The 18768-nt window shown below is 42.8% G+C and overlaps 1 long non-coding RNA gene across 1 annotated transcript; it reads right to left on the reverse strand.

Annotated features, from left to right (window-relative positions):
* Nucleotides 1-3453: 3453 nt before the first annotated feature.
* Nucleotides 3454-7454, reverse strand: LOC138756550 (uncharacterized). Its single transcript, XR_011353151.1, has 3 exons — nt 7369-7454; nt 7155-7271; nt 3454-3663 (listed from the first exon to the last, which is right to left on the reverse strand). It is a non-coding gene; the product is annotated as an uncharacterized lncRNA (long non-coding RNA).
* Between the last annotated feature and the right edge of the window lie 11314 nt (nt 7455-18768).

Genomic DNA, 18768 nt, shown 5'->3' on the forward strand with positions numbered 1-18768 from the left:
GTCAATCTCATAGGCTATTTTCCAGCATGGAATATCTGATTTTTCTTGTTCTTGTACTTCCTTCCTGATGGGTAAAGGTATGGTGTTCTGGACAGAAAGGGTCTTCTATAATTCTTTGATTCCTCCCCCACCCCCACCCCTACTTAAACAAGAGTTCTGCTAAACATTGTCAATAGAGGAGAGGGAGTCCCCGGTGATCTTCTCAGCTATTTTAATGATCCTCTGTATTGACTTCCAGTCCAATGCTTTGCAGCTACCGTACCAGGCGATGTTGGAGCCAGACAGGATACTCAATTGTAAAGAGTTGTCAAGATGGGTGCCGGTAGCCGTGCCCTCCTCATCCTCCTTAGGACGTGTAGGTGTCGCTGTGCCTTCCTGACTAATGAGGAGGTGTTGTAGGTCCAGGACCACAATTCTATTTTCGGAGATGGATGCTTCTCTTATATCTTCACTGCTCATTTTTCACCTTCCTTCAGCTTAAAATTAACCTTATTCATATTTAGAACTTTGAATTTTCATCCATCAGGCTCCAAAAAAGCTCTTCAGCCCATCTAGTTTAAATTGTAAATTTTTAAATAAAGGCATGGTGACAGACCATTTCAGTCACACCAGTCTGTGCCGCCCAATATACACTGAATTAATCTACACCCCTGGTAAGTTTTGAATAGTGACAGGAAACCAGAACCCCCAGGGAAAACCCACGCAGACACGGGGAGAAGGTACAAACTCCTTACAGACCGCCAGATTTGAACCCCAGACCCAATCGCTGGTGCTGTAAAATCATTGCACTAACCACGACACCAACCGTTCCACCCTATACCAAACTATTATTCTGTCCCGGCTCACTGATATGCACCTGGACCATAGCCCTCTATACCCCTCCCATCCCATATACCCAGCCCAATGTTTCTTAAATGTCAAAATTGAGCCCAGGGTCATCACTTCAGCTGGCAGCTCCTTCCACACACTCTTTGTGAATAAATGGTAGTTTAATTAAATCGGGATTACCACAGTCCCAATATCAGTGTCCTTTGCCACATCTTGGTTCCTTACCTCATGTAAAACTCTTTGACGAACTAATCCAATATCCACATAAATTGGAATTATTATGCAAGGTTATCGTTGCCATTGCCATGTTTTAAATGGAAATTAAACTTCATTCAAATTCAGGAGGGCTGTTTGGAATAGAGAGGACCATTTTTTGCTCTTCCGTGAAACGCTAATATCTTGATTGAAAAACTGCTAAGAAGAGACACTTCCTATAATCCCACTGGAACAGGTCTATGGAGAAAAAGCTGCCTGGTTTTGATCAGAAAAATCAATTATGTTTTGGATTCTCTGAACCAGATGCGAATGAATGTTTAATATAGGCAATGAGTTGAAATTGGGTCAAATTGTCAAATTCAACCAATGTAGATCTGTGAATATCATTAGTATTTCCCCCAGTGGTCACAAACATGCTTTGATGTCGACTGATTGGAAGGATTGTTTTGGCCATTCAATCTGACAGACAAGATTTCAAATCAAGTGCTTACAGTATTAATGCGACTATTTTGTTTTGTGTTCCCATGAAATGCAAAGAGTACATTAGATGTCACAAGGTTTTGTTTACCTCCTACGCAAACAGGCTGAAGTCATTACTGGGCAGAGCAATTTTCAGATTTCTTTGTGAGAAATATGATATTTGAAGTTTTGAAAGATGAAGGGGTTTGTCCCACTGCTTTGCTTGATTAATCTCTTATCTTTTCTTTGGCTTGACTTCGCGGACGAAGATTAATGGAGGGGTAATGTCCACGTCAGCTGCAGGCTCGTTTGTGGCTGACAAGTCCGATGCGGGACAGGCAGACACGGTTGCAGCGGTTGCAAGGGAAAATTGGTTGGTTGGGGTTGGGTGTTGGGTTTTTCCTCCTTTGTCTTTTGTCAGTGAGGTGGGCTCTGCAGTCTTCTTCAAAGGAGGTTGCTGCCCGCCGAACTGTGAGGCACCAAGATGCACGATTTGAGGCGATATGATGCTGTACTATTTAGCACTTGAATTTTGAATTCAATTGTTCAAAATCTTACCTCCACGATACATCTCTAAGCCTAGGCTTGTAACAAAAAGTATTGGCAATTTTTTAAAATAGCCATTCTCTAGTAAGATGAGATAAAGATGGAATCTGATGTATGCTTACAATAATGGAATGTTCTGCAGTATGTTGCATGCATTTATGAGACACATATAGTGAAAATCCTAGAGATCACATATTAGAATAAATCATATACTGAAAGGAAACCCAAATCTGAAGCCAAACTCCCTTCCCTCATCATTCAGTTCCTTAGCCAATGTGAGAGCTCCAGTGAAGAATCTCAGTGCAAGGCAACACCTTCGCTTCCAGTGTGGAAACAGGCAATGGCAGACACCCTCTCCAGCTCCAACAGCAGCTTTGGAAAGAGAAATAAAGTTACCATTTGGATGTGAGATCCTTCATCAGGGCTACCTGTAACTCACAGATACTGTCCAGATTGCTGAATGGTAAGGAATTTTCTGCTCATGCTTCAGATTTCAAGCATCAGTAGTTTTATTTTAAAATATAAAGTCCAATTATTGTGATATAACAATATGGGAATTCTGACAAGGAACTTACTGATTGGTGAAAATAAAAACTGGTTTTAACCTAGAGAAGTAGGTTCACTTTATAGAGCAAGTAATCAAACCTTTCCAAGGTATCAGAAGCAATTTTACATATAGCTGATTTGCTTGTGATAGGTTTTCAGATTTCAGATTTAATGTCGGATCTGGTACATACATGTCATCACATACAACCCTGAGATTCTTTTCCCTGAGGGGACAGCAGAATTACCACTAATTGGTAGTGCAAAGAAAACTGTGCACAGTGTACCCATGCAAACAAATAAAGAACTGTAAACTGATAACAAAATGTAAACAAACTGACTATGCAATACAGATACTTTCTTTTAAATTAAAGTGCAAAACTAAAAGGCCTTAAATGATTGAGTTTGTTGTCGAGGAGTCTGACAGTGGAGGGGTAGCAGCTGGTCCTGAACCTGGCGGTGCGAGTCTTGTGGCACCTCTACCTCTTTCCTGTAGGTAGCAGTGAGAACAACATGTGCTGGGTGGTGAGGATCATTGCTGATTGCTGCTGCTCTCTGACGCAGTATTCCCTCCAGATGTTCTCAATGGTGGGAAGGGTTTTTCCTGTAGTGTCCTGGGCTGTGTCCATTACATTTTGGAGGGCTTTACGCTCAGGGGTAGTGGTGTCCCCACACCAGACCGTGGTGCAGCTGGTCAGCACACTTTCCACTATGTATCTGTAGTAATTTGCCAGGATTTCTGTTGTCATACCAAACTTCTGCAAAACGCTGAGGAAGTGGAGGTTTTGGGTTTTAGGTTCAACTTTATTGTCATTGTGCCAAGTTAAATACAAAGCCAATTAAATTCAATTAGCATCCAACCATAAGTTTAAAAATAGTGCTATATACAAATAACTACATGCAAATAAAAACAAGCGCATTCAGCAAGCAAACAATTATAAAAGTACTGACAGTACAATGGGAGTGCAGGACCAATCAGCACTGTGATTTAAGGTTCAACAGGTCACAGTCTCAGGAATAAGCTTTTCTTCAGCCTGCTGGTGTGAGTGTGAAGGCTCTTGTAGAGCCTACCTGATGAAAGAAGAGGAAAAAGTCTAAAGTTAGGGTGAGATGCATCCTTGATGAAGCTCTTCGCCCTGTCCAGACAGCGTTCCTGATAGATGTTCTCAATGGTGGGCAATAAGATGCTGGGCAGTTTTCATCAACCATTGAAATGCTTTACGGTTCGATATGAGACAATTTGCCATACCACACAGCGATGCCATAGGTAAGTACGCTCTCAATGGTACAGTGGTAAAAATTCATCAATATCCTGGGACAAAGGTGTACTTTCTTCAAGCTCTGCAGGAAATAAAGGCACTGTTGCACCTTTTTGATCAGGATGGAGGAGTTCAGGGATCAGGGGAGATCCTTGGTAATGTGGACTCTGAGGAATTTGAATCTTGATACATGTTCCACACAACTTCACTGATGTAAATAGGGGCATGAGTGTGGCTTCCAGCATACCTGAAGTCCACAATAATCTCCTTGGTCTTCTGAGTGTTAAACACCAAGAATGTACCTTCAGAACAGTCCCCTAAAATCACTCAGTACCTGTAGAAATTGTACCCCAAAGTTTGACTGAACTTGGGAATTATGCTCAGGAGTCATTCAGAGATTGAGGAAGTATGACCTAAAATGAATCAGTTCAGCATATGTGGAATGCTATCTTTAATCAATTGTTACTGGAGTACTGTCCGTGCAGGGTCAGTGCCTCCTCATTGTTTTCCAACCAGCCATTGTGGAATTTGTCTGCCACCTGTTGGCATCTGGACAAAAAGCAGCAGGATCATTCTTCTGATGTCATAGGAATTTTAACAAAATGTAAGGGGCTACCTAAATCGGGATTCTATGCAAGTTAGATTTTTGTAATGTTCTACCATAGTTTTCTGACCCAGACCATCAGTCTAAGCTAGGAGGACCATTCCAAGAGGAGAACATGGTCATAGGTTAATATATATATAGTGTGTTTGCATTTGTTGTTTTTGCAATACGGTTTAAACCTTATTAATTTTTTTTTAAACACCACTCTGTGTGTGTGTGTGTGTGTGTGTGTGTGTGTGTGTGTGTGTGTGTGTGTGTGTGTGTGTGTGTGTGTGTGTGTGTGTGTGTGTGTGTATATAAATAATATATATATATATTATATTTTATATATATATTCTTTCTTTGGCTTGGCTTCATATATAAAATACATATATATGTGTTTTATATATATATATATATATATATATATATATACATATATAGTAACCAATGACCATGTCCTCCTTTTGGAATGGCCACCCTACTCTGCGCCCAACCCCATACACTGACTCAGACTAAAGGAGAGAGTGACAAGAGGGAGAGAGAGTTGTGGTGCAACCATGGAGGGTATGGAGGGATCATCGTGTGTTTGCCCAGGTCTGGGGTCAGCAACCATCTGAGAGCAGGGGAAAGTAGCCGGCTTAGTGGACCACTTGCGGATATGTCTGGGAGATATCTGAGCCAGTAGTGAGGGGCTGAGAGTAGGTCGTGAGGCAGGAGTGGGCAAATTGTTAGTGCCGCGCTTTCCTCAGCCCAGCTTTGAAAGAGAATGAAGCAGACCACCCAGGGCATAAATACTGAGCGCCCATCCTTGGACCCTGCTGAGGAGAGACGGTGAAGCTGAGGGAAACAACAGCTGATTTCCAGCACAAGCCACAAGACCACATAATATAAAATGTTGATGGTTACTATTGACCAAGTTCATTTCCATTTGTAACCTTCCTGTAAAAGAAGTAGCCCATGTCTGAATGCAGCAGGTCCTGGACCACATTCCCTCATCACCCAGAAAGTGACAAGTGATGATTGAACCACAAAAGTGACAGCTTTTATGGCTCAAAAAATAACCATCTTCAGAATAATAACCTATGCATTCCTGATATTCAACAGTATCACCATCAGTGAGATTCCTACCATTAATATCTTGAGAATGACCATTGATCAGAAACTCAACTAGATCTACCAAATAAGTATTGTAGCTTGAAAGAGAAGTCAGACATTGGGAACCTTCCACAACATCTTGAGGCCATTCACCATAAACCTGGCAAAGGTCAGGAGATAACAGCATTCTCTGGAGCTCTAACAACTCTCAAGAACCTGAACACTGAGACAAAGTGGGCAACATTACTGGCACCCACATCAAACACTCAATGCATTAATCCTCTCCAACACCAGTACACATTGGCTACAGAGTGACCCTTCTATGAAGTGAACTGCTGTGGCTCACCAGACCCACAAAGAAGGGCAAGGGCAATGGGTTCATGTGGACATCTCTATTTGTGTGTTCCCTTTCAAATCAGACTCCATCCTGTCAGAAATATATCTAATGTACTTCATTCTCAGTGGATCTGAATCCTGGAACCACTTGCTAGCCTTAATATGGGAACACCTTCACCAGCAGAATCAGTTGGAATAAGGTGGCTCACCATGACTTTCTTTGAGGTAATTAGGGATGGGCAATTAATGGCCTTAATGGTGATGTCCAGATCCTGAAAATGAAATGTTAAAATGTTAATGCTTCAAGTTGATGGCCTTTTAGATTGCCTTGCTGACAAACTAAAAAAAAAATTATATGAAAGCAAAGGGAAGTCAAAGGTGAGTATGTGAAATTGAAGGTTGTATTGGACAAGCTGGAAAAGAAATTCATCTTTGTGAGATGAATTTTCTCCAATGCTGGCATTGGAGAAACTCACAGGTCAAACAGTGTCCTTTATGTAGCAACGGTAGAGATACATAGCTTCAAGTCAAATCAAATCAAATTTATTGTCACCTGATTGTATGTACAAACAAACAAAACAGAGTTCTCCGGTCCTCAGTGCAAAACACGCAGACGTAACACACATACAGAAGAACAATGCATACACAGGACAAGTAGTGTTATATACCAATAAATAAATATTGCTTTATATTACAGAGACTTGGATGATTAGTGTGAGTCGTCCCTTTGGGTTGTTCAGTATTCTCACTGCCCATGGTGTTATATGGCGAGCTCTCCACTGGCCACCGAGACAGAGGTGCACCAAAGAAGAGGTACAAGGACTGCCTAAAGTAATCTCTTGGTGCCTGCCACATTGACCACCGCCAGTGGGCTGATATCGCCTCAAACCATGCATCTTGGCGCCTCACAGTTCGGCGGGCAGCAACCTCCTTTGAAGAAGACCGCAGAGCCCACCTCACTGACAAAAGACAAAGGAGGAAAAACCCAACCAACCAATTTTCCCTTGCAACCGCTGCAACCGTGTCTGCCTGTCCCGCTTCGGACTTGTCAGCCACAAACGAGCCTGCAGCTGACGTGGACTTTACCCCTCCATAAATCTTCATCCGCGAAGCCAAGCCAAAGAAGATATATATATAGTTATATATATATATATATATATATATAACTATATATATATATATATATATACACACACACACACACACACATATATATATATATATATATATATATATTCACTATATTCTGTTTGACCTGCTGAGTTTCATCAGCATTGTGTTCTTACTTCATCACAGTGCCTGTAGGTTTTCATGTTTTACTACTTTCATCTTTATGAGCCCATTCTTAAACAAGTCATTGGCCTTCAATCGCATTCCTCTCTGGCAGATTCAGTTCCATTCACCTGAAATGCAAAACCAGATTTTTGTGAATATTAATTGTTATAAATTCACCATGTGTGGCACGTACACGGGGAGCTAGAACAGAAATAAATAAATTACTTAAAGGATGCCAGCTTGACTTCTGCGGTGTTGCTTCTATTTTGTGTCAGTCAGTTGCTGAATTAAACCCGCACCAGCATTTCACTGACAGAGGCTGGTAAGTTTAAAAATAACAAGCTTACTTCAAATGTCGTCAGTATTTTACAAGAGATGTTTGCAGCCCACAGGCCCTTTGAAAGTACGCTCTGTAGGATCCAGCTACGATTGAAGCTTGGGAAAATGTGGAAAAGGTCAAATAATTTTGTACATACTGAAATCTCATTTTGAAATGGGTTATCCTAAGTAAAGTTTGATCTCTCCATTTTTACTTGAAGCATCATTTTCTCGCATGTAATGTTCAGGAACCTTGGGGCCACTACTTATTAATATCTATCTGCATCCATTCTCCAGAAAGCCTGTTGTTTTCTGGTTAAATGGAATGTAAATGTTCACTTGGAAAACATTCCCGAACAAGACTCAAATTAAACAATCAAAACTGCAAAACCTAAAAATAAATTCTTGCCCTATTTTTAATTCCTCTCTGCAGGAAATACGCCTCCTCATTTGCAACATTAAAAAAAGGTCAACAAGGAGTGGTGTAGTGTGCTTTTACAGTGCTAGTGACCTGGGTTGGAAGCCAGTGCCATCTATAAGTCGCCTGTACCTTCTCTCCGTGTCTGTGTGGGTTTCTTCCGAGTGCTCTGGTTTCCTCTCACCCTCCAAATGTGTATGGAGTTTGTAGCTTAACTAGTGCATTTGAGCAGCATGGGCTCCACTTGGAAACCTGGTTTTCACTGTCAGGCTCTTCTCACCATCCTACTTCCTTGTCCCCAGCGGCAACAATCATACTCTAACTCCCAGCCTAACCAGGCTCGACATGACAAGAAGTTCCATCCAAAATCCATGCAATTTGTTCTCTGAGAACTCGACAATAAAATTGATTTCAGGCCATCAATCTGAAAAGGACGTCACAAACTCCACAACTGTCCTGTTGCCAGCTTCAGGCCCAAGTAACCAATTCCTCTTCCTCTGTTCTTTCAGAAGCACCTGAATTCTCTTCCCTGCACCCTTCGACCAAATGCAATTACCGTCAAGGTGAAAGGTGAACACCCAATATCCCTTCTTTCTCCTCATTCTTAATCACCACTAGCTTCTGACATTTTTCATGGTAAACAAAACTTTGGTTTGCTGCTTTCTTCATTCCAATTGGCTTTCAAACGATTGCCTTCATAAAACGTGAAAACAATTTACTTAAGAACAAGTTTAACGATTGGGGCTTGGTAATAGCTACTAAGCTCATAATGAGTTTGAAGAGCTGGCAATAGATTAGGATACAAGTCTCTCTCTCACAGAGCTACAAACAGGAGCTTATTAACATTGCCCAGTCACTAGTTTATCTCCTTCAAAAGCTGCATCATCAGTCAAACCAGCCAATCAATTTCATAATTTGTGCAGGTCACCCTTCATTTAACTTCTGAATCCTCTCTTTGCAGACAGAGCAGGGTAATTACAGAGAGATGGAATGGTAAGAGAACGACGATCACTTTGTACCTATGTAATTACTGATCTGTTGGCTACACACTTGCTGATGGAGGATGAGGATATTGTATCGCCAGTAAATTTAACAGCAACACCAGGTGTTTATGCTTAATCCCACCATAAATGGTTAGGTTCGTAGGAAGCATGTCACCCAGGTTGGCAGCGGGAGTGGAGCACATGATCTTCATTGAAATGAGACTTGACCACGCATAAACCTCCCAGCAAAGGCCCATGACTTGAGGGTAGAACCTTGACCAAATATGTTTCCAACTATCCAAAATGCTTGGATCTGGACCTATCTCAGTTAAGCAGGTTTTCTGTAAAGCAGCCCGGTAGCATCAGGAGAATACATGTATTGACTGTCACCGATTCCTGACACCTCCCCACACAGTTGCCAATCCCCGACACCTCCCTGCCGCCATCACCAATCTTGCCCAGAGCCCGAGGTCCCTTCTCCTGCCCGGGAGCCCGAAGTCTCACTTCATCTGTAAATGGTAGGAGATTGCACAGGGATTGACCTCCAGCAGAATTTCAGCGACCCTGCTGAAGGGTATTTAACAGAGGGAGCATCTCAGGCAAGCAGGGAGAGACCGTGGCTCGGGTGGCCAACCAGGGAGAGAGCACGACTCAGGCCAGAGAGCAGGGAGGAGCTTGGTATTCAATTCAAATTCTGAGAATGCCACAACGCAATTTATCACCAAGTTGCAGTAACTCATGGCAAAAAATGACAATTTATAATAATTAGTGCTATCCTTTCCTTCAATGTGTAATCTGTGGACAAATGCCTCCTTTGTTAAACTGATTCCCTGTAGCCCCACTTGAGCTTGGTGGGTAAATTTTTTTCAAACTTCTTTTCCAACTGTGACGTCACGTCTTATCCGATATTCGGAACTTCGGTTCATCGGTTTTCGGTTAATCAACAGCTTCATTGGTCCATGTTTGGAATTAAACATGTTACTTTCCCACCCAATCTTTCCTTCCATGTCAATTATGTTTAGGGAAACAGAGAAATATGTCTCAGTTCCTTCCAATTTTACAACCACTGCTACTGAACAGTTCCTTGACCTGAACCCCACCCAACAATAATCCATGAGCATCCCAGTGAAAGTGTGTCTGGGAGCATAGTTGAAACCTGACAGCTGGACTCAGCCAGTACTGTTCCTATTCTGATGTCTGTGGATTATGCCCCACCTTCCCCACACGTGAACTAGTAGATAATCCAGACAGACTCTAATGTAGTTACCGAGGGCAACTGCACTCTTGGAGGCACTATTCCTAAATTTAAAATTTATATTTTAAAGTATTTAATTTTTTTAATTTAGACATACAGCACAGTAACAGGCCCAATTGAGCTACAACCCCTGGTACGCTTTGAAGGATGTGAGGAAACCAGAGCATCTTGAGGAAACCCACGCAGACATGGGGAGAACTTACAAACTCCTTAGAGACAGTGCTGAATGCAAATCTGGATCAGTGATGCTGTTGCAGGTTGCATTAACCACTAGAAATGATATAGAACGTAAAACATTTTCAACCCAGGTTGTTGTGGCATTTTATATAAACCTACTCAACAATCTAAACCAGTGGTTCTCAACCTTTTTCTTTCCACTCACAGACCACTGTAATATCTCTGCCATCGGTGCTCTGTGATGAGTAAGGGATTGCTGAAGGTGGTCTGTGAGTGGAATGGGAAGGTTGAGAATCATTGCTCTAGACCCAATTGTTACTGAAATATTTTGCTTGAGAAAAATTGTCATTGGCCCATTTCCTTTGGAGTTATGAAACCGTGCACATAACGAGTCAATAAGGTACAATTAGAACAGTGGTTTTTTAACTTTTTCTTTCCACCCATAAAGCAATCTCTTACTCATCATAGAGCACCTATGGCATAAGTAATACTTAAAGTAGTATGTGAGTGAAAAGAAAAAGGTTGAGAACCACTGCTCGAAACCTTCCATCCCTCACACCCATAAATCTCTATTTTTCTTGCATCTGCCTGTCTAAGAGTCTTTTAAATGCACCAGCCTCTACACCACCCCTGCCAATGCATTCCAGGCACCCACTACTCTGTGTAAAAAACACTCCCCTGACATATCCCCTGAACATTCCTCCCCTCACCTTATACAGATGTCCTCTGGTGTTTGCTACTTTCGCCCCGGGAGAAAGGTGCTGGCTGTCCATCTTATATCTCAAATGGAATTGCCTTCCACATGTTTCAAGCAACCAAAGTGGATCCGAGAAGTTTAAAATCCTGAACGCCCCACACATTGCTGCAAACTCTGCCCACATTTCCACTTCTTTGCCTGTATCACTGTAATATTTCTTTGTGGCAGTTTGTGGCTATTATCCTTTTTCCTGACTGAACACAGTGCGGGTCAGTTGGATGTTTAGCTCCTTGGTTGACGGTAATGAGAGATTTCACTTTGTCAAGGTTGGTGAATCCTGAGGAATTTAAAAATATTAAAATCAGTCCAAACAGAATTCTAGTAAAGGAGCTGGTAATTTCTGGAGCATTTGCCCTGGAGAGATAATTCACTGATTAATGTGACATGCTACCGTACAACACACGAATAAAAACTTTGGCTCATAATATTTCTGCTAAACTATGATGCCAATTTAAATTAATCCCATCTGCCTGCACCTTGTCAATGTACCTCTGCTCCCTGCCTGTTCATGGCTCCAATTTAATGGTCCCACTAAATGCTTCCACTCTCTGGCGGTGTGTTCCAATCACCTACTGCTCAGTGTGCATAACCTTGCTGCACACATCCCCTTCACATCCCCCCTGTCTCACCTTCAATCTTCACCCTCTCATACTTGACATTTGCACCTTGGGAGAAAGATGCTATCCACCCTTCCTTTCTATGTGACTGATTAAAGCCTTAACCCAAAACAAGTCGTTTAGATTTGTTTCAGTGTTTTGGTCGTTTGGGATACACATGATAAGCATTAACAATTTTGAGTGGTAAAGAATGACGGTGGAGTAGTGGCAGGATTGCCATTGGAGTTTTTGGATCAATCTCAAGGGAAGTCACCTATGGCATCCTGCCCATTACTCAACTCCAGTATAACTTGCACACACCGTGATTGAAGCCAACTCCACTAAGCCATCCCACTCAAGTCATTCTCAATTTACTACAGACGTGTGATGGAATGTGTACTGACCATCTGAATCACGGTCTGGAATGGGGACACCCATGTCCCCGAGCCGAAAGCCCAGCAAAAGGTAGGTGGCTCTGCAGAAATTCCTGCTCAATGCTGAGCCATAGCAACTGCAAGACTGCAAGACTACTTCACTGGCTTCAGACATGTTGAAAATGCGAGTCTACTTTTTGTCATTTCCCACAGCTCTCCACCACAAAGGTATTCTGGGTCTCTTGCCATCTGATTGATAAAGAGCGATAGTAGGCAATAACTGCACTAGCGACGAATTGCATCATGTAAAATGACTTAAATGGAGCTTATTTTCTTTCCTCAACATCCCTGCATACCTGAGCATGGACTTACTTACTCTTTGTAATATCATCAGTTAAATATGGAGAAACGTGTGTGGCCTAGACTGATAGACTGGAAGGCTTGGGTTAACTAGCAGCTTGTGCCCTGGATCATCACTTGCGTATGTGTTTCATGTACCCTTTACCATTCATCAAGGAGATCAGGTCTGGTAGTTACTTCAATTGCTGATGCTGTAGCACAGATCAGTGTGGTCAAATCTATGGTTGCACTGAATGGAAACAGACCTATGAGTCCTTGTTGACTATCCAATTACACTCATCCTACACTAATCCCATTTTATTCTCCCCCTTTTCGCATCAGTTCCCCCCCTCCCCACAACTAGGTTCCGTCATTCATCCACACATGAAGGTTTGCAAGGAAGTTCCCCGGAGTGAAAGAGTTTTCATGTGAGGAATGTTTGAAGGCACTGGAATTGTACTCACTAGAGTTTAGAAGAATGAGGGGGGATCTCATTGAAACCTATTGAATTCTGAAAGGTCTGGATAGAGTGGATGTTTCCAATGGTGGGGGAGTCTGGGACCAGAGAGCACATATTCAGGATGGAAAAAACTTCCGTTTTGAATGGAGATGAGGAGACATTTCTGTGCCCAGAGTGTGATGAATTTGTGGAATTTGTTGAAAAGCTGTGGGAGATGTCATTGGGGAAACTTAAGGTGGAGGTAGATAGGTTTCTTAAATCAAGGGTTACAGGGAGGAGGCAAGGTTGAAGACAACAGTAAATCAACCATGATGGATTGGCAGGGTAGGTTCGATGGGCCAATTCTGCTCCTATGACTTATCGTCTTAGTAGTGGCAATCTATGGAGGCAAATTAATTGGCAAGTCACTGGGATGTGAGAGGAAACCAGAGCAGCCAGAGGAAACCCACGGGAAGAATAGGCAAACACACACACAGTCAGCCTTGGAGATCAGGCCTCCACCCAGCTCGGTGACAATATGAGGTTTCAGCTCTGGTGGGACACCAGAGGACACTACACAGGTATACACAAACCCCATCATGAACCACTGCCACTGCAGCAAATGTTCACACAGTGAGAGGGGCCAGATGGAGAACACTGTTTATTTTTCTTTCTCTTGTATCAACACCAAGTTCACAGGTTGTTGAAAACACTCTATATGAGTGTTAAAGTGATGCTGACTCATTGCAAGAGTCAGATTATATGAGGTAATCAAGTGACATTGGTACCTGCTGGTCTATCTGTTTCATTTGATATCCTAGGCCAATTTATAGTCAATAACTTGAGATAACTGTTATTCATCCACCAGCCAAGAACTGCAGTGAGTGCCCATGGTGGGTAATGCGACCAGTGAATTGACCAGTAATAAGAATTGACCATAGGCCACAAGTTCACTACCTTCCAGGATACTCCATGAAGTAAGAGGCTGGATGATCAAATGTAGACCCCACATCAGGAGAGCATCCGTGATGACCCCAATTGGTCTTCTCATTCAGGAAAGCATCAGGGTATTAACTTCAAACACCACACCCCCCCCCCCCCCACATTAATAGACCACACTCCAATAAATACGTTATGTTTGACTGGATTCTATTTTCATAGAACAGTCTCTAACCTTGAGGCTTTATAAGGCTTTGGTCAACCCACATTTGGAGTGTGTGAGCAGTTTTGGAACGATGTGCTGGCATGGGAGAGGGTCCAAAGGAAGTTTACGGGAATGATCTCGGGGATGAGAGGGTTAACGTATGAGGAGCTTTTAATGGCTCTAGGCCTGTACTCACTGGAGTTAGATGGATGAGGGAGGGATGTGGAGACGTTTTTTCCAGACTAAAATGTCACTTTAGAATAAAGATAAGAAGAAATTTCTTCAGCCAGAGGATGGTGAATCCATGCCACAGAATGCTGTGGAGGCCAATCATTGGGGTATATTTAAAGCAGAGATTGATAGGCTCTTGATGAAGAGCATCAAAGGCTAAGGGGAGAAGGCAGGAGAATGGGGTTGATAGGAAGAATATGTCGCCCTTAATTCGAATGGCAGAGAAAATTCGATGGGCTGAATGACCTAACTCTTATGGTCTTTCCTGGGACAGAGATTTCCACAGGTTGCTCCAGTTAAGATTAGAAACTTCTCTGATGCCTCTGGAAAAGTTGAACTCTTTTACAATGGGTCCCTGCTCGAAGGCAGCATGTAGTCCATTTTTGCAGGAAGGAAAGTTTGAAACGCCAGACCAAGTTCTAGTCCTGCATCAGCCTATCATACCAGAGCCTTGTGAGATTTGATCTTTTCGTCGTTATGTTCACAGGGGTCCACAGATCTGGAAGTTGTATTCCTGGTGTTTACTTAACTGCTTTTGCAAGAATAAAGCATTTGAATTAAATTATAACTTTTTCAATATCTGGATGTCCCGAGGTGCATGATAGTTAATGAAGTGTGGTCATCTTTGGAATAGAAAGCATGGCAACCAACATAGGCCATCAAAGCCACAGTAACTCAATTACTTTTTGTTGATTAAAGGATAAGAGGAGGCCACCACACTGGGCAAACTCCCTTATTCATTATTAAAATTTGTCATGACGACCTCTCTTTCTTTGGCTTGGCTTCGCGGACGAAGATTTATGGAGGGGGTAAAAAGTCCACGTCAGCTGCAGGCTCGTTTGTGGCTGACAAGTCCGATGCGGGACAGGCAGACACGGTTGCAGCGGTTGCAGGGGAAAATTGGTTGGTTGGGGTTGGGTGTTGGGTTTTTCCTCCTTTGCCTTTTGTCAGTGAGGTGGGCTCTGGCGCCTCACAGTTTGGCGGGCAGCAACTTCCTTTGAAGAAGACCGCAGAGATGACGACCTCTACTTAAGCCTGGAAGGGCAGACTGGGTCTCAGTAGGGTTGCAGTTGAAACACCTGCACTGGGAGGTTGTAACTTGAGTGTCTCATATCTTTGGAGTGGGATTTGAAGTCACAAATTCGACCTCAGAGGGGAGAACACTAACACTGAGGATTGCAAGCATGTTAATATTGTCGGCTGCATACATGTCTTCAACTAGGAAAGGGGAAACAGACCATTTCAGATCCCTGAATATCATGGGGTCAAACCGCATGGAAACAAGCCTTTGGCTCAATGAGTCCACATGAACCATCAAGACCCATTTATACCAAACCTATTTTTATCTCCCCACATTCCCATGCACCCTTCCTAGATTCTACAAATCACCTACACAATAGGGGTGATTAATGTCCAACCCCACCCCTCCCCACCCCCATATCTTGACATGCCCCCAAGGAAAATCACCTGGTCACAGGGAGTGTGCGCAAACTCCACAGAGACAGGATCAGAATCTATTGTCATGAACAAATCATGAAATTTGGTGTTTCACGGCAGCATCACAGTGTAAACATTCATATTGTAACCATCTAACAATGTAACTATAAAATAATAAAAAATAATAGTGCACAAAATGTAAGGCAGTATCTTTGGCTCATTGATCATTCTGGAATCTGATAGCAGCCAGGAAGATGCTGTCCTTGTGCCACTAATTGTTCGTCTTTAGGCTCCTGTACCATTTTCCCAATTGTAGCTGAGTGAAGAGGACATGGCCTGAGAGGTGGGGGTCTTTGAGGAGAGAGGCTGCTTTATTAAGACACTGCCTCTTGTAGATATCCTCAATGGAGTGAAGGCTGGTGCCTGTGATGTTGCATGCCAAGTTAACAACTCTTTGGAGCTTTTTTTCCTGACCTGTGAGTTGGCACCTCCATACCAGACAGTAATGCAACCAGCCAGAATGATAGACCTGTAGAAGTTTTCAAGAGTCTTCGGTGACATACCGAATCTCCTCAAACACCCTCACAAAGTATAGGTGCTGGTGGGCCTTCTTCATGATTGCATCGACATGGAGTCTCCCAGGACAGATCCTCGGAGATGTTAACACCCAGGAATTTGAAGTTCTTGACCCTTTCCACTACTGAGCCCTTGATGAGGACTGGGTCATGATCCCAAGTGCTGACAGCAGCTGAGGTCAGGATCGCACCTTGGTCTCTGGAGATGTGAGCCAACAACTCTGTTCGCTGTCCTACTCTATGGCCCCTGATGTGTGGACATATTGTGTTCACGAGCAAGGTGTAAACCCAGCAAACCTCTCACTCACAGAACCTAACACAAGCGAGGCACAGGTCAGCTCTGGTTAAAGGGACACAATTTCTACTCAATTCAAGGAAAACTAACACTTGCCCCATTTAAAAAAAAAATAACAGTGGAATCCAATTCTGAAGATTGAAACCCATGCCGCTCAATTGCACCCAATTAACCTCAAACCCCATATGATTTTCCCCAGAACACCAGGGGGAAATACACATATGTCACAGGGAGAACATGCAAACACCCTATCGACAGCGGTGGATTCAAGCCCGGGTCGCCAGCTCTGGAATAGCATCACACTAACCGTTTAGCTAACTGTGGATTTTATTATTTGTCTCACAGCAACAATCTGCCTCTCAAATATACTAAATTCAAAAGTGGACTCATCCTTGAATGTGAAAATGATCTGTGAATCAATACACTGTGACTCTATAGTGTGATACACAAAAGTGCAGGAGAAACTCAGAGGGTCATGCAACATCTATAGGAAGTAAAAGGTCACCAACATTTTAAGCATGAGCCCTATGTCAAAGTATGACCAAAAAGCTGCTGTGTTGCACTATAGTCACAGTGCCTGCCGACTTTACTGTGTGTGCCTTCAGTCCCACCTCAGAGCCTCATTTCCACAATGGATCAGAGAGAATGATACAAAGGGAGCAGGGTTAGCATAGCAGTTATCGCAACGCTGTTACAGCACCAGCGATTGGGGCCGGGGTTTCAAATCCCACGCTGTCTGTAAGGAGTTTGTACATTCTCCCCATTTCTGTGTGGGTTTTCCCAGGAGGCTCCAGTTTCCTCCCACCATTTGAGACATACCAGGGGGGTGTAGGTTAATTGGGTATAATCGGGCGGTATGGGCTCGTTTTGATTTTATATTTGAAGGCTCATACACCCAGTTCAGACCATAATGGGCAAACACGCTTCCCAACTGTGAATTAGGAAAGCTACCCTGTGAACCAAATTCTCTAATTTATATGTCGGCTGGGAAAGACTTGACACAGGTCATCTTTGGTTGGAGGAACGCAATTTCAAATGAATTAATTTTGTGTGCAATGCTGGAGTAGGGAACCACCTAGTGGTCAGATGGATATTCCAGCATCTGCAGGCTACAATTTAACTCCTGTCACATGAGAATGAATTCACAAAATGAAACAAAGGAAGTCTTAATATTCAACAAAATTGCGGGAGGAACTCAGTGAGTCTGAGATACATTCAGCTATTTTTCACTGACTACAGCTCAGCTTTCAACACCATCATACCCTCAGAACAGGTCAACTAGCTCCAAACCCTGGTCCTCTACACCTCCCTCTGCAACTGGATCCTAGATTTCCTCATCGGAAGACCACAGTCAGTACGAATCGGAAACAATGACAATCAACACACATGCACCTCAAGGATGTGTGCTTTGCTGAAGCGTTGGTTATGTTTCTTTATTTTTGCTATATAAATTACACTGTTTGACCTGCTGAGCTTCTCCAGCGTTGTGATTTTACTTCAACCAAGGTGTGTGCAAACTTTCATGTTTCACTTCATGCTAACCCACTGCTCTCCTCTCTCAACACCTATGATCGTGTGGCTAAGCACAATTCAAATGCCATCTGCAAATTTGCCAATAGTATCATGGTCGTCAGCAGAATCACAGACGGCAATGAGGCAGCATCCAGGAGTGAAGTAGATCAGCTCATTGAGTGGTGTTACAACAACAACCTTAAATGTTAAAAAAATAAGGAACCGATTGTTGACTTCAGGAGGGGAAATTTCATGACGTGTTCACGACAATAAATTCTGAATCAGATTCTGGCAGCTTCAGTGGAGGTGGTCGACATTTTGGGATGAAACAGTACTTACTGAAACAGGGTTTCGACCAGAAACATCGACTGTCCATTCTCTACTATGGAGGCTTCCTGTCCCACTGAGTTTTAATTCAGGCAAACGGGATGAGCGTAGATAAACAAAATGTTCAGCACGGAAGTACGAGTCAAAGAGCCCATTTCTGCACTAAAACTGTATTTCTCCAAAAGTTAAAAATACCTATATTGTTTTAATGTTTCCTTTCAGAGATACAGGACAGTAAATGGCCCTTCCGCCCCATAAGCCTGTGCCGCTTAAATAAATTACTTAACATACAAACATTTTTGGAGGGTGGGAGGAAACCAGAGCAAACTCCTTACAAACCTAGAGGAAACCCACACCGATATGAGGAGAACAATACAAATCCTTACAGACAGCGCCAGATTGAAACCATATAACTGGCACCGTAATAGTGTCACTCAAATTACTGTTT

This window comes from Narcine bancroftii, chromosome 3 (genome assembly GCF_036971445.1).
Source record: "Narcine bancroftii isolate sNarBan1 chromosome 3, sNarBan1.hap1, whole genome shotgun sequence".
Classification (NCBI taxonomy): domain Eukaryota; kingdom Metazoa; phylum Chordata; class Chondrichthyes; order Torpediniformes; family Narcinidae; genus Narcine; species Narcine bancroftii.